A 17,942-nucleotide genomic window follows, 5' to 3' on the forward strand; every position below is an offset into this window, starting at 1 on the left:
TGTGGGGAGGGATCGCGCTACCGTGTCTAGCTGAGCGCTATAGTAGGCTACCGGCCTGCTGGCATCACCATGTTTCTGGGTTAAAACACCTGCCGCGCATCCAGCACTCTCTGTTCCGTACAGCTCAAAGGGTTTCCCATAGTCTGGCATACCTAATGCTGGTGCCTGCGTTAGGCACTGTTTAAGTCTCTCAAATGCCATTTCAGATTCGTCTGTGTGCGAAATCTGATCAGGTTTGTTTGATGAGACCATCTCCTGCAAAGGTAGGGCTAGTATGGAAAAACCTGGGATCCAGTTACGGCAATACCCACACATTCCTAAAAATGTTCTAATCTGTTGCTGGGTTTGTGGCAGGGTCATGTCACGAATTGCTTGAATTCTATCAGCGGTAAGGTGTCTCAGTCCTTGTGTTAAACAGTGTCCCAAATATTTCACACGGGTCCGGCATAATTGTAACTTATCTTTGGAAACTTTGTGTCCTGTGTCTGAAAGATGAAACAGGAGTTGTTTCGTATCCTTCAGGGACGCTTCCAGTGAATCTGAACACAGTAGTAAATCATCCACGTACTGTATCAATATTGATCCACTCTCTGGTTGGAAAGATTGTAAACAATCATGTAAGGCCTGGGAGAAAATACTTGGGCTGTCTATGAAACCTTGTGGTAAGCGAGTCCAGGTGTACTGAACTCCTCTGTATGTGAATGCGAATAAGTATTGACTGTCAGGGTGCATACGTACCGAGAAGAAGGCAGAGCAGAGGTCAATCACAGTGAAAAATTTGGCCGTGGGAGGGATTTGCATAAGGATAACAGCTGGATTTGGCACTACGGGGAATTGACTCTCAACTATTTTGTTGATCCCTCTTAGATCCTGTACTAATCTGTAACCCCTCCCCCCACTCTTTTTAACAGGGAAGATGGGACTATTGGCAGTGCTGGACGTCCTTACCAGAATGCCCTGTTGTAGCAAGCGCTCTATTACAGGGTAAACTCCTAACTCCACCTCTGGCTTCAGAGGGTATTGTGGGATTTTTGGAGCTATCCTACCATCTTTTACTTGCACAACTACTGGGGCTACGTTTGCTATTAATCCAGTGTCTTGTCCATCCTTGGTCCAAAGTGATTCCGGTATCTGGGAAATCATTTCTTCTACCTTGGACGGACACCTATTTACAACAACAGTGTGTGACATTAATCTTTTTGGGGAGTCTAGCATATCCTGCGCTTCCTGAGCGTGGTTTTCGGGTATGTCCAAGAACACACCTTCAGGAGTACAGTATATGACGCATCCCATTTTGCACAGTAAATCTCTACCTAGGAGATTAGTCGGAGCCGATGCAGCCAGCAGAAAAGAATGCTTGGTGTGCAAAGGCCCTATCATAATCTCTGCTGGTTTGCTCAAAGGGTATTGTCGCACTACTCCTGTTATTCCCATGGCTGGAATTGTTTTACCAGTGGTTCTCATGCCCACGGTTGAATTTATCACTGACTTGGCCGCCCCCGTATCTACAAGGAAATTTAGAGATTTACCAGCTACATCAATTGTAACCTCGGGTTCACTTCCAAGGCTCGCAATTAATTTCACTGGCTGCAGATTACAGGTGTGGCCCCGCCCCTATGGTGCGTGGTGACCTCCCTGCATCGCGCTGGCAGCTATTACCTGTGGAGGGGGTAAATGGGAATTATCAGAGACTTGCCAGTCTCTTCTTGGGGGATACCTCCTTGTTTCCCCTGCGTGTGGCTCATAACTCCGTCTCTGCGGTCCTTGATCCCAATCTCGTGTGTCATGTCGTTGTCTAGAGTTTTTATATGCATTGTGTGGGTTACTGGTGCAGTTACGTGCAAAATGACCTTCCCTGTTACAATTGTAACATTTTACCATATGCGGCTTACCACCAGGGGACTGAGATTTAGACTGAGGCGGCCTTGTTGTAAGGGCTTGGATACTTATCGCCATCAGTTTATCACTCTGTGACTCCCTGCGTCTTGTGATGTTCCTGTCGTGCCCAACAGCAGTCTCTCTTAAGGCGGCCACCGACATACCTCTCCTGTTAGGTTGAGTGGTTTGTACCCTATTCCTTAATACCTCCTTTAAACCGTCCATCAAGACGGACACCGCTACCTCTCTATGGTGTATATTTGCCTCAATGTCCACGATCCCAGTATATTTAGCCATTTCCTCCAGTGCCCGGTGGAAATAGTCAGAGGCTGTTTCTCCTTCCATTTGTTTGATGGAGAAAATTTTGTTCCATTTTACCACAGCTGGGAAGTATATTCCCAGCTGCAGATTGATCCTGGTTACATTATCTTGATTATACTCATCCGTAAGGGGTACCTCTTCATCTAATTTACAGTCTGCTATAAATTTTACAGGGTCAATACTAGAGGGCAGGCATGCCCGCAGTACTGTCCGCCAATCTTTGTTGTTTGGTTCAGTGGAGTTACCCAGGTCCTTAATGAACCTCTGACATGTGGCTAAATCCTTTCTGGGATCAGGAAATTCAGACAAAATTGTTCTTAATTCTGCTCGGGACCAGGGACAGTGCATTGCAATATTCCTGATGGGTGTGACCCCATTTGTGTCGGTCTTCCCAACGGCTATCACTCTAACAGGATTAAGATTAAATACTTCGCTCTGGGTTGATTCTACGGTGTGTGGTGCAACAGTTTCAGCATATTGTACAGTGCCGTACTTACCTTTAGACACAACCTCACCTGTCCCTGAACTATGGGCCCTTGATACCACTCTTACTGGTTGGGCGGTGCCCACTGGAGTATCGTTTATGGTGGCCGCTAGAGAGAGAGCTGAAATCGTAGTGGGCTCATCTTCCTGGTCGTATTCCTGGGGGAAGTTTAAAATGGGATACAACTTGCATGGGTTAGCGTTAGTATCAACATTTGCATTAACTTTCATTTTATCCTTATCACTACTACATTGGTTAAGTGCACCCTTATCGTACACCCGCAAGTCATTCTCTGCAGCCACTTTGTCCCCTACTATATACGGTGGTGGTGCCGTTGCTATCAGATTTCTACCAGGATTTGAATTTACTTTCTGAGCTAATTCCTGCTGTATTTCACTTTCCTGTTACCATACCTGTAAACAATCATAATGTCTAATCCTCTGTTTTGCAGATTTTATTAGACCTATCCTTCTTCTTAGGTTTTGCAATATCTCAGGGTTCAAACTGCCTACCCGGGGAAACTGTTCCCCATCATCCTCTGTCATTCGTTCCCATTCTTTGCATAATACCTGTGTGTGTGATCCGTATTTTTCACACATTATATACCGTGCTGACCCTTTGGGCCAACCATTACCAACGTGAACCCTTGTTGGACGTCCCTTCTTTGAGCAATTGGCCCCCATCGTTTGCAGATACTGCTGTCTTAGCGAATTCTTACAAACAGACCAAGTTGCCCGCGGTAAGGCGACGGTGAAAGTCCAACCAGTGCCTTCACTCACTTTACGCCCCAATTGGCCAGTACGAGTTTCCAGCAATGTGCCCACCACTGGACTTACCCAATTTGCAGGATCTTTTTGTAACCTCTATTTACTGGGGCATGTGGGAGTATGCTACCCTCCCCAGTAAGTATTGGCTGTTGGAGATTTCCTGAGTGAACAGCGAAACTCCCTTAAAATAACAAAAACCTACACAAATCACGTTAGAATGTACAAATAGCGTTTATGATCCCACAGTAAATTTTAATGGGTATCAAGGTAACAAACTAATGCACACAATTACGTGCGGTACAGTCGCACTGCGCATAAGTAACTTAATATTTATGCGCTGTACGACCAACGGAATCGGTTGTTTAGGCTGCGAAACCTTCAGCCGGAGCTCAACTTGTGTCTATATGGGTGCTACGCCAAACCCCCCGGGCTGCGCTTAAACCTTTGCAGTCCTTTTGTCTGCGGATACTACTTGCTCCTTTTACCTTGTATAATGTTAACGCGGGCAAGCCAGTCCCACACCACCAAGTGTCCACTCACCTGATGTGGTCTCCGACGGGATCCCGATTTCTGGGTTCACAAAATAATACCTTTATTTCCACACTCACTCCTGTTCATTCATATACACTCTAATCTTTCTGTACAGAAATTCCTTTCATACAGGCAGTAGTCCAATCCCTGAGTTATTGCAAATAGAAAAAGGTTCTCGTTTAACTAAGCTTTTTTGGAAAACTGAACAAACCTGTGCTATTATCAGGTGGCTATACTAAACCGCCCACACTAAACAATGCTATCGTGTGATTTGAGTTTCGGTGGGCGTATCCGTACGCTCCGTTACGTAAACACGCCACGTGCGTATGCTTTTGTGTTGCGTACGTAATCTCGCACGTTGCCCGAGACACGTATGCACAAAGTCCAGATATGCCCACAGCAACGCAACTAACACGCTTCTATAAATGTAAACGATATTAACTGTAATCGCTTACTGTACACCACACAGTATCTGCTATGCTGTGTGCGTGTCTTTTACAATTATTCCATTAAAAATTATCTTTTATAATCTCAACTAAATAGCACCAGATTTCCTCAGCATGTATCTATTAATCAATACTAATGGCAACAAGAGAGTGAGACGCAACAATGTACAAATAAAAAAGAAAACACAGGTGTGTGTGTGTGCGTGCGTGTGTGCGTACGCAAAACAGAAATAAACAGTTTTTAAAAGATAATAGCGTATTGTTCTTACCTTCCTGTTTCGGATTCCACCCCAGCACTCCTACAGCGTAGCGTACAGACGCTTATCTAGTCAGCACCACTGTATCCCTTACCACTAATACGGATACGAAGGATACTGCTTTCCCGCCCTTTGCTGACAGATAAAGTCTGTGATCGCTAGTGCGGATATGTGGAGGACGGACGAGGCCCCAATTGATAAAGCTGATTATTTACCTTATAACACACGCTATTTACTTATACTATGAAGCCGTAATGGCCGCTGAACCTCGTGCACGTGCTAAGTACTCCGTACGCTATTTGCGTATGAAGACCTTGCACGTGCTATGCAAGTTACGTACACACGCTGCGCTGTGAGTACGGAATACACACAGCGAGCGTACACACAGATAATAACCTTTTAAAACCTTGCACAGAGTATGCTTATACTGTAATTCTTAGTGTTGAGACACTGTAATGATATAATCACTGTTTAACCTTGGCTTGTAAGCTAGCTATATGAGCGATTGAGATGCTCAACAACCCTTAATAATAAATGGTGAAACACACACCTTGCTAAGGTTCCAACACCTTTACTAGACGAAGTAAGTAAGTAAGAGAGAAAAAGTAAACAGTAACATCTCATACACTACAGGCTAACATTAATAACTAACAGAATGACTAAACAGAAATATACACAATAGCGAACGATCGCGAAACACAATTACATATATTAAGAATGAACGGCTAACATTACATGGGTAACAAAGTGGCCACAGAGAAACATACCATACGGGGAACACTCGCTTGCGCAACCGGATCCAGTCCTCCAATTATCAGAGATAAATGTTGAAGAGAGAGAGTACTGGCCGGTCTGGGGACAGTGACCCTTATATACACAACATACAGTGTACTACAAAGGGCCCTACAATCTTATTGTTCATTGGACACAGGAATGTCTCTCCGCATCATAACAAAAGGTCATAGGTTAGTTTGAACAGGTGGGCTGTGACTATATCAAACTGCTCAGGTGGGAGGGAATCTCAGAATTCCCACCGCATGGATAATGAACTGCAAATATAGTAAATGTCCAGAAACTACTAATAGCCATAACTATACGCAGGAGCGATTAATCTTTACCTAACCAGCACCGGATTGTTCCTAATAAAATGTTCTTTAGTTAGGTACCAGACACCACTGCTCAAACCCAGTCTGACCCTTCATATCATGCAAAGAGGAATTCCTCTGTCCAGCGACCAGTTACATTAAACAAACTTACAGTTATTATTAGGGGGAACATTATCTATAAAACATACTATTTGGATTTATTATTTAACGATTGAGTCGCCCGCTAGACGCACACAAACTCTACCGTATATGCACATACCACGCGCTCGAGCGCATGGCCGAGGAGGCGCCATCACGCAGCTGCGAGTATCCGCACGCACGGGAGAGAATGTGCACGTGCAGCGTGCAAGCGCATGAGGTGAATATATGGCAACGTGTAGCATGATATTTTTCTGACTTTGACAGGGATAGTACTCACCAGAACACTGCTGAGACATCGCCAATGCAATGTGATCCAGAAAAAGACACTTCTGTCACCGGTACAAAGTATGAAACTGCTATATCACAAGGGACTGTTTGTTGACAGTTCTTCATGTCGACATAATGACTATCATTATGAAAACTGTCGGCCAATTGTATCCAACTCCCACAAAAACTCAGGAGGCTTCTCACTGTATAAAGATGGGACAAGATACACAAGGCCCATGGAGACAGATGCCAACACTATGCATCATGCAGCCAGCAGCAGCACATGCACCCTGGGTGACAACACATGACCCTGTGCCTAGCTGCCTTAGCGGGGTCACACTATGCTGTGCTGTATGTTATATGTCACTGCACAGTCACCATTACTGTTTGCAGAGTGACCATCTTACTGTAACAACCCCGCCCACCACCTCCCAATCTCCGCCCCTCAATGTAGGCTCCACCTCTTCGAGGTCCGCGTTCTGAGTTTGCAGGATGAAATGTACAATTAGAAAAATGTATAATAAAAAAAATAAATAAACACACAACTGCCTGACCACCTTACAAGGAATGCTGCTACACTACCTCAGATACTCTACAGTTTAGCCGCATGGTCACGTGATGCTCCTACGCTGGAAGCAAAAAGAAACAGCTGGGCTGCCTGTGAATAAGAGGAGAAGATGGCCCCTTCTCCTTCTCCAGACTCCTCCACTGCATCCTCCTCCTCCTCTGGCCAGACTGCAGCTCTGCACACCAACTCAGCCTCATTCTGTTAAGGGGGAACCAGTGGCTTGCAGCATGCCGGCGGGTGGCATGTAATGAGTCAGTCTGACTCATTGTAGTGCCTCCGTCTGTGGGCCCCTTCATCGTGGAGGGGTCCCAGTGCATTGCACCGGTTGCACCGCTGCAAGTTCTGCCCCTGAACCTATGATAATAGCCCACCAGACCAAAGAATCTCCTGAGTTGCGACTTACATTTTAGCTTAGGCCATGTGAGGACTGCTTCCACCTTGCTGTGTTGAGATTTAACTTGCCCTTGGCATTCAATATACCCCAGATACTTTGCCTCCACAATTATGATGGCACACTTCTCCAGGTAAGTTGTGAACCCTTGTGCCTGTAGAGACTGTAACCTCACCCACCTTTGGAAGGTGCAACTTTATACTGGAACAAACCCACTGGGGTATAGAAGGCTGTTGTTGCTTTGGCAGCCTCCATCAGAGGAATTTGCCAGTACCCCATCAGTAAATCTAACGTGGTGAGATACTGGCTTATTGCTAAGTTTTCTACTAGTTCATCAACCCGGGGCATAGGATAGGAATCAAACTGAGGAACTTTATTTAACTTTCTGAAGTCATTACAGAATCTCAAAGCTCCAAAAGGTTTGGGTTCTAAAACAATGGGATTATTCCATTCACTGTTTGACTCCTCTATGACCACCAAGTGCCACATCTCTTCCAGTTCCCATTTTACTGCTGACTGTTGGGCCTCCGATATACAATATGGCCTTTGTTTTATCACCACCCCGGGTGGAGTAACATTGTCATGCTGTATGATTTGAGTATTCCCCAGGAGGGCAGAGAACACAACCTGGTACTGTGCTACTAAGTTTACCACTTCTTGTTTCTGGCTAGGACTCAAAGTGACTTCAATAAGCACCTGACATTCTGAGGTTTTCACGGCCACTAAAGAGGGCTGACTGGCACTTTCCAAGGCTTCAATAAATTCACATGGTAGACTTTTACCTCTTTCCTTCTACCTTCCTGCCGTACCTAGACACCAGTATCAGTACCTTCTTGCAATGTCGCCCCTATTAAAGGTCTGGTTGACAGCAGTAATACCCTGACTGTGTTTTTGATGCTGTTGAGCCCTTACCATATGCCTGGTCAGAAGTGATGCAATTTGCCTTAGACAGCCATACAATTGAGACACAAACTGAACGATGTTAGGCTCTTGGGACAATTGCTGCTCCCACCCTTCTTTTAATAGATCTAGTATCCCTCTGCATTGTCTACCATAGAGGAGTTTGAAGGGGCTAAACCCCATACAGTCTCTATATAAAGTCTCTATATAAATAAAGGAGAATAATAATAATAATAGAGGTAAGAGTAGGTCCTAATCTCGCTTCTCCTGTGACACTGCCCTTTTCATCATCTGCATAAGGTCACTGTTAAAGCATTCGACCAAGCCGTCTGTCTGCGGGTGGTAAACCGAAGTGGTAATTCTATCCACCTTTAACAGGTAACACAATTATTTCATTCATTTAGACACAAAAGGGGTACCTTAGTCGATCAGGACCTCTTTTGGTATTCCTAGATGGGTATACAGCATCAACAACTCCCGGACAATAGTGCTAGCTAGATTTCATGTTACATAGTGGTGTGGCCTCCGGGTACTCGGTGGAGTAGTCCACCGTCACCAATATATACTGATGCCCATGATCTGATTTATCTACTGGCCCTATCAGATCCATAAAAATTGGCTCACTAGGCATGGAAATTATAGTCAGGAAAACCAAGGGTACCTTAAATTCTGTCTGGGGTGCATTCTTTTGGTATACTGAGCATTCCTGACATTATTTTTTTACTGCAGCATGAATGCCTGACCAGGAGAACCATAGCTGGATACGCTGGAGAGTTTTCTCCTCCCCTAAATGGCCACCCCATAAATGCATGTGAGCCGCCCTTAATACCAGCTGCTCGTGTTTTCGGGGAATCAGCAACTGGTCTACTCTTTAATCTTGCAAATAAGTTACAAGGTAAAACAAATCATTTTTCACATAAAGTAAGGTACACCTTCAGGTGGTAAAGCAGAGTTTACCTTACCATTTACCACTACCACATTTTATAATATATTGGACAAGTTGCCATCTTTATGTTGATCTCGCCTAAAGTCCTGCAAAGACACTCTTTCGCAAATGGGGGACCAATGTGTCTCAATCTCACTGACAAGAGAAAGCTTTACAGTCATACAACCTTGGCTTCTAGTAGATCTTGGCCCCTGGGACAGCTCAACCTCTGTCTGTCTGCCAATGTCATGCCAGGTAACAAACTCCTGCAACAGTGGGAAGTCCTGGCACAGGATTAGTGGATAAGAAGGCTTGGAAGCTACTGTGACTACCACCATTTTTACTGGTCTTCCTTTAATCACCACCGGCAGGTGCACTCGTGGGCATTCTTCTATGTCCCCAAGTATACATAGCACTTTTACCAGAAGTACAACCTGGCCAGACCTGGGAGGAACCAGGTTAGCAGAGATGATAGACAATTCACTGCCAGTATCAACCAAGGCCCATATATCCAGCCTTCAATCTGTACCATCAGATGAAACAGGGTAGTTTCAGCTGGGGAAATAATTCCAGCCACCATACTGACTACAGGTTGTGCTGTTTTCCCTGAGCTGCAATCCACTAGCTCACCCTGCTTTAGGCAGTACCACTGTGCATGACTGGGCTCCCTGCACTCAAAACATATAACTGGAGACGGGCTGTTTGGTTTAACAATGGGGATCTGGGTACTGGGCTTAGGTACTGGCTGTAACCCTTTCTTGGCTTTATTACATTTTCCCAGGGTCAGGTACCTCTCAATCACCACTAATAACTCCTCAATTGTCAGGGGGTCAGCCTGCAAGGCCCAGTGTTTTACACCACGGTCTAATAACCGTATAGCCTGGTCTAGAACCACCACTTCCACTACCCACTGAGCAGAGTTTTTATCTGTCACTGTAACCAGGTTTTACTCAGTCTGGACAATTATGCCAGTTTGACCATTGGAGGCTCAGATGGGTTCAGCTGCAACTCATAATATTCTTGGGCTTTGCTGGGACCCGTCACCCCAATCCTGCTGAGTATAGCTTCCTTCAAGCAAGGACAGGAGCTGACTTCAGACAACTTTAACTCAACATAGGCCGTCTGTGAATCCCCTGTGCTATATGGAGCTAATCTAACCCTTGATTTCTGGTATCAAATATGTCGCCCAAGACTAGTTAATCCTTGCAAAATTACAGCTACATATTCAAAATGGTAAATTATAATATGGTGTTTGTGCCCACTTTGCCAGCGTATTTCATTCACAAACCAATGATGGGTCAGGCAGAATACAAGTGGGTGATATGTAAGTGACCACCTTCTGTTGATTGCAGGTCTCACAATTGTGGCACAAGACTAGTTAACCCTTGCAAAACTACAGCTACTTATTCAAAATGATGAAATATGGTGTGTGCCCACTATGCCAGTGTATTTCATGCCCAAAACAGCATTACGCCAGACAAAGTACAAGTGGGTGATATGTAAGTGACCAGCCTCTGTTGATTTCAGGTGTCAAATTTGTGGCCCAAGACTAGTTAACCCTTGCAAAACTACAGCTACTTATTCAAAATGGCAAGTTATAAAATGATGTTTGTGCCCACTTTGCCAGTGTATTTCATGCCCAAAGCAGCGTTGGGCCAGGCAAAATACAAGTGGGTTATATGTAAGTGACCACCCACTGTTGATTTCAGGGGTCAAATTTGTGGCCCAAGACTAGTTAACCCTTGCAAAACTCTATTGTCTGAATAAGAAGCTGTGATTCGAATAAGAAGTTAATAAGAAGCTAACGTCAGCCTCGTTATATGCTGCCTCTATGCGGCCATTTAATTTTATAGTGTCAATCATAAAACAGTTCCATAATATTCAGAAGCATCAAAACCTCAATTCTTAAAAACATTTACTTAGTTCATCAATATGTGTGACCATCGATGTTACAGATGCCTGTTTCTATTCATACATAACCAGCGGAATAGTTACTTGTGTGTCACTTACTTATGATATTAGGACTGTCCAGTGCAATCATACTTGCCACATCCTTGCAGGGTAATCCTTTAGCTTGAAGTCACAGTGCACCATATTGGATCCCTCAGATGGTATATGGTGGCTGCGGTTAGGTCAGGCTAAATGGCAGTCAGAGTTGGAGGAGTGTCCACAGTGGAGCAGTAGTGCTGGTCGGTGGCAGGGGCTGGTTCAGGCTCTCAATAGTGTATCCAGCAATTCTTTATCAGGTACTGTAAGCAGAGGTAAGTACACCTGATGCATTTCACTGTACACTTACAGCTTTTTAGTTTGCTTATCCTGGATATTTCACGTGCACTATTAGCCATCTGCCAGCCACCTCCCAGTCACCTCCCAGCCACTGCCCAGCCACCTCCCAGACCCCTCCCAGCCACCTCCCAGTCACCTCCCAGCCACTGCCCAGCCACCTCCCAGACCCCTCCCAGCTGCCTCCAAGCCACCTCCCAGCCACCTCCCAGTCACCTCCCAGCCACTGCCCAGCCACCTCCCAGACCCCTCCCAGCTACCTCCCAGCCACTGCCCAGCCACCTCCCAGCCATCTCCCAGTCACCTCCCAGTCACTGCCCAGTCACCTCCCAGTCACCACCCAGCCACCACGCAGTCACCTCCCTGTGACCAGGGCCGGATCTAGGCCTTGTGGCGCCCAGGGCGAAGAAAATAGGGGCGTGGCTTCAAAGAAGGGTGTGGTCAGTTATGCCCCCTGTAGCTGTGCCCCCAGTACTGTGTACCCTGTACTGTGCCCCAGTACTGTGCCCCTTGTACTGTGCCCCCAGTAGTGCCGATCACAAAAAAATAAAAAATACTTACCATTCCCGCTCCTGTTTCCCGACCGCTGCTGTCCTCCATCTCTGGCCGCCGGCGCCGCTCCTCGGATCTATGGGAGAGACATCATGACGTCTCTTCCATAGCACAGCATAGACACTAGAGGTCAATTATGACCCCTAGCATCTATGTGCCAGTCCCACAATGCCGTGCGGTGCGCAATCCCATCATCGCGCACCGCACCGGGGGGCACCACCAGTAGTGGATCTTGCCACGGCGGCATCGCCCACCGGATGGTGGCGGCGCCCTCCGGAAGGTTGCGCCCCGGGCAAAAATCCTGCTTGCCCGTAGCAAGATCAGCTACTGCCTGTGACCTCCAAGTCACCTTCCAGACACCTCTCAGTCACCTCCCAGACATGGCCCAGTCACTTCCCAGTCACCTCCCAGTCACTGCCCAATCACCTCCCAGTCACCACCCAGCCACCGCGCAGTCACCTCCCTGTGACCAGGGCCGGATCTAGGCCTTGTGGCGCCCAGGACGAAGAAATAGGGGCGTGGCTTCGGAGAAGGGTATGGTCAGTTATGCCCCCTGTAGCTGTGCCCTCAGCAGTTGTGCCCCCAGTATTGTGCCCCCAGTATTGTGTCCCCAGTATTATGCCCCCAATACTGTGCACCCTGTACTGTGCCCCAGTACTGTGCCCCCAATACTGTGCCCTCAGTAGTGCCGATCACAAAAAAAAAAAATACTTACCATTCCCTTTCCTGTTTCCCGACCGCTTCTGTCCTCCGTCTCCGGCCGCCGGTGCCGCTCCTCGGATCTTGCCATGGCGGCATCGCCAACCGGATGGCGGCGGTGCCCTCCGAAAGGTGGCGCCCCGGGCAAAAATCCTGCTTGTCCGTAGCAAGATCAGCTACTGCCTGTGACCTCCAAGTCACCTTCCAGACACCTCCCAGTCATCTCCCAGACACGGCCCAGTCACCGCCTAGTCTCCTCCCAGTCACCACCCAGTCACCTCCCAGTCACAGCCCAGTCACCTCCCAGTCACAGCCCAGTCACATCCCAGCCACTGCCGAGTTACCTCTCAGCCAACTCCCAGTCATTGCCCAGTCACCTCCCAGCCACCTCTCAGCTACCTCCCAGTCACCTTCCTGTTACCTCCCAGCCACCTTCCTATCCCAGGCCATCACATTTCTGCCATATTACTGATACCGTCTGTCCTGATCACAGCAGCACCTTTCTGCGCATACTCTGTGTAACTCATGCACCGTAGCTTGCACAGTTGTATATGATCGCTCAACTACCAGACCATAAGAATTGTGTGTTGCTCCGGTATCCGGACTCTAGGTCAACCACACTTAGGTTGACAGTCATTAGGTCGACCACTATTGGTCCACATGCATTAGCTCGACAGGGTTTCTAGGTCGACATGGTCACTAGGTCGACATGTTCTTGGTTGATGTGATAAAAGGTCGACATGAGTTTTTCGCAAATTTTTTAATTTTTTGAACTTTTTCATACCTTACGATCCATGTGGACTACAATTGGGACACGGTGCACTAATTGGGGTTCCCGGTCATGCGAGGTGATTCCCGGTCATGCGAGGGGACATGGTGACAATTGGGGTTCCCGGTCATGCGAGGGGACATGGTGACAACTGGGGTTCCCGGTCATGCGAGGGGACACGGTGCACTAATTGGGGTTCCCGGTCATGAGAGGGGGTTCCCGGTCATGCGAGGGGATACGGTGCACTAATTGGGGTTCCCGGTCATGCGAGGGGACACAGTGCACTAATTGAGGTTCCCGGTCATGCGAGGGGATTGCCGGTCATGCGAGGGGACACGGTGCACTAAATGGGGTTCCCGGTCATGCGAGGGGACACGGTGCACTAATTGGGGTTCCCAGTCATGCGAGGGGACATGGTGACAATTGGGGTTCCTGGTCATGCGAGGGGACACGGTGCACTAATTGGGGTTCCCGGTCATGAGAGGGGGTTCCCGGTCATGCGAGGGGATACGGTGCACTAATTGGGGTTCCCGGTCATGCGAGGGGACACAGTGCACTAATTGGGGTTCCCGGTCATGCGAGGGGATTGCCGGTCATGCGAGGGGACACGGTGCACTAAATGGGGTTCCCGGTCATGCGAGGGGACACGGTGCACTAATTGGGGTTCCCAGTCATGCGAGGGGACATGGTGACAATTGGGGTTCCTGGTCATGCGAGGGGACACGGTGCACTGATTGGGGTTCCCGGTCATGAGAGGGGACATGGTGCACTAATAAAGGTTCTCGGTCATGCGAGGGGATTGCCGGTCATGCGAGGGGACACGGTGCACTAATTGGGGTTCCCGGTCATGCGAGGTGATTCCCGGTTATGCGAGGGGACATGGTGACAATTGGGGTTCCCGGTCATGCGAGGGGACATGGTGACAATTGGGGTTCCTGGTCATGCGAGGGGACACGGTGCACTAATTGGGGTTCTCGGTCATGCAAGGGGACACGGTGCACTAATTGGGGTTCTCGGTCATGCAAGGGGACACGGTGCACTAATTGGGGTTCTCGGTCATGCAAGGGGATTGCCGGTCATGCGAGGGGACATGGTGCACTAATTGGGGTTCTCGGTCATGCAAGGGGATTGCCGGTCATGCGAGGGGACATGGTGCACTAATTGGGGTTCTCGGTCATGCAAGGGGATTGCCGGTCATGCGAGGGGACATGGTGCACTAATTGGGGTTCCCGGTCATGCGAGGTGATTCCCGGTTATGCGAGGGGACATGGTGACAATTGGGGTTCCCGGTCATGCGAGGGGACACGGTGCACTAATTGGGGTTCCCGGTCATGCAAGGGGATTGCCGGTCATGCGAGGGGACGCAGTGCACTAATTGGGGTTCCCGGTCATGCAAGGGGACATGGTGCACTAATTGGGGTTCTCGGTCATGCAAGGGGACACGGTGCACTAATTGGGGTTCTCGGTCATGCAAGGGGATTGCCGGTCATGCGAGGGGACACGGTGCACTAATTGGGGTTCTCGGTCATGCAAGGGGATTGCCGGTCATGCGAGGGGACACGGTGCACTAATTGGGGTTCTCGGTCATGCAAGGGGATTGCCGGTCATGCGAGGGGACACGGTGCACTAATTGGGGTTCTCGGTCATGCAAGGGGATTGCCGGTCATGCGAGGGGACACGGTGCACTAATTGGGGTTCCCAGTCATGCGAGGGGACATGGTGACAATTGGGGTTCCTGGTCATGCGAGGGGACACGGTGCACTAATTGGGGTTCCCGGTCATGAGAGGGGGTTCCCGGTCATGCGAGGGGATACGGTGCACTAATTGGGGTTCCCGGTCATGCGAGGTGACACAGTGCACTAATTGGGGTTCCCGGTCATGCGAGGGGATTGCCGGTCATGCGAGGGGACACGGTGCACTAAATGGGGTTCCCGGTCATGCGAGGGGACACGGTGCACTAATTGGGGTTCCCAGTCATGCGAGGGGACATGGTGACAATTGGGGTTCCTGGTCAGGCGAGGGGACACGGTGCACTGATTGGGGTTCCCGGTCATGAGAGGGGACATGGTGCACTAATAAAGGTTCTCGGTCATGCGAGGGGATTGCCGGTCATGCGAGGGGACACGGTGCACTAATTGGGGTTCCCGGTCATGCGAGGTGATTCCCGGTTATGCGAGGGGACATGGTGACAATTGGGGTTCCCGGTCATGCGAGGGGACATGGTGACAATTGGGGTTCCTGGTCATGCGAGGGGACACGGTGCACTAATTGGGGTTCTCGGTCATGCAAGGGGACACGGTGCACTAATTGGGGTTCTCGTCATGCAAGGGGACACGGTGCACTAATTGGGGTTCTCGGTCATGCAAGGGGATTGCCGGTCATGCGAGGGGACATGGTGCACTAATTGGGGTTCTCGGTCATGCAAGGGGATTGCCGGTCATGCGAGGGGACATGGTGCACTAATTGGGGTTCCCGGTCATGCGAGGTGATTCCCGGTTATGCGAGGGGACATGGTGACAATTGGGGTTCCCGGTCATGAGAGGGGACACGGTGCACTAATTGGGGTTCCCGGTCATGCAAGGGGACACGGTGCAATAATTGGGGTTCCCGGTCATGCAAGGGGATTGCCGGTCATGCAAGGGGACGCGGTGCACTAATTGGGGTTCCCGGTCATGCGAGGGGACATGGTGCACTAATTGGGGTTCTCGGTCATGCAAGGGGACACGGTGCACTAATTGGGGTTCTCGGTCATGTAAGGGGATTGCCGGTCATGCGAGGGGACATGGTGCACTAATTGGGGTTCCCAGTCATGCGAGGGGACATGGTGACAATTGGGGTTCCTGGTCATGCGAGGGGACACGGTGCACTAATTGGGGTTCCCGGTCATGAGAGGGGGTTCCCGGTCATGAGAGGGGACACGGTGCACTAATTGGGGTTCCCGGTCATGCAAGGGGACACGGTGCACTAATTGGGGTTCCCGGTCATGCAAGGGGATTGCCGGTCATGCGAGGGGACGCGGTGCACTAATTGGGGTTCCCGGTCATGCGAGGGGACATGGTGCACTAATTGGGGTTCTCGGTCATGCAAGGGGACACGGTGCACTAATTGGGGTTCTCGGTCATGTAAGGGGATTGCCGGTCATGCGAGGGGACATGGTGCACTAATTGGGGTTCCCAGTCATGCGAGGGGACATGGTGACAATTGGGGTTCCTGGTCATGCGAGGGGACACGGTGCACTAATTGGGGTTCCCGGTCATGAGAGGGGGTTCCCGGTCATGAGAGGGGATACGGTGCACTAATTGGGGTTCCCGGTCATGCGAGGGGACACAGTGCACTAATTGGGGTTCCCGGTCATGCGAGGGGATTGCCGGTCATGCGAGGGGACACGGTGCACTAAATGGGGTTCCCGGTCATGCGAGGGGACACGGTGCACTAATTGGGGTTCCCAGTCATGCGAGGGGACATGGTGACAATTGGGGTGCCTGGTCATGCGAGGGGACACGGTGCACTGATTGGGGTTCCCGGTCATGAGAGGGGACATGGTGCACTAATAACGGTTCTCGGTCATGCGAGGGGACACGGTGCACTAATTGGGGTTCCCGGTCATGCGAGGTGATTCCCGGTTATGCGAGGGGACATGGTGACAATTGGGGTTCCCGGTCATGCGAGGGGACATGGTGACAATTGGGGTTCCTGGTCATGCGAGGGGACACGGTGCACTAATTGGGGTTCTCGGTCATGCAAGGGGACACGGTGCACTAATTGGGGTTCTCGTCATGCAAGGGGACACGGTGCACTAATTGGGGTTCTCGGTCATGCAAGGGGATTGCCGGTCATGCGAGGGGACATGGTGCACTAATTGGGGTTCTCGGTCATGCAAGGGGATTGCCGGTCATGCGAGGGGACATGGTGCACTAATTGGGGTTCCCGGTCAAGCGAGGTGATTCCCGGTTATGCGAGGGGACATGGTGACAATTGGGGTTCCCGGTCATGAGAGGGGACACGGTGCACTAATTGGGGTTCCCGGTCATGCAAGGGGACACGGTGCAATAATTGGGGTTCCCGGTCATGCAAGGGGATTGCCGGTCATGCAAGGGGACGCGGTGCACTAATTGGGGTTCCCGGTCATGCGAGGGGACATGGTGCACTAATTGGGGTTCTCGGTCATGCAAGGGGACACGGTGCACTAATTGGGGTTCTCGGTCATGTAAGGGGATTGCCGGTCATGCGAGGGGACATGGTGCACTAATTGGGGTTCCCAGTCATGCGAGGGGACATGGTGACAATTGGGGTTCCTGGTCATGCGAGGGGACACGGTGCACTAATTGGGGTTCCCGGTCATGAGAGGGGGTTCCCGGTCATGAGAGGGGACACGGTGCACTAATTGGGGTTCCCGGTCATGCAAGGGGACACGGTGCACTAATTGGGGTTCCCGGTCATGCAAGGGGATTGCCGGTCATGCGAGGGGACGCGGTGCACTAATTGGGGTTCCCGGTCATGCGAGGGGACATGGTGCACTAATTGGGGTTCTCGGTCATGCAAGGGGACACGGTGCACTAATTGGGGTTCTCGGTCATGTAAGGGGATTGCCGGTCATGCGAGGGGACATGGTGCACTAATTGGGGTTCCCAGTCATGCGAGGGGACATGGTGACAAT

The sequence above is a fragment of the Pseudophryne corroboree genome, chromosome 7 (assembly GCF_028390025.1).
Source record: "Pseudophryne corroboree isolate aPseCor3 chromosome 7, aPseCor3.hap2, whole genome shotgun sequence".
Taxonomy (NCBI): domain Eukaryota; kingdom Metazoa; phylum Chordata; class Amphibia; order Anura; family Myobatrachidae; genus Pseudophryne; species Pseudophryne corroboree.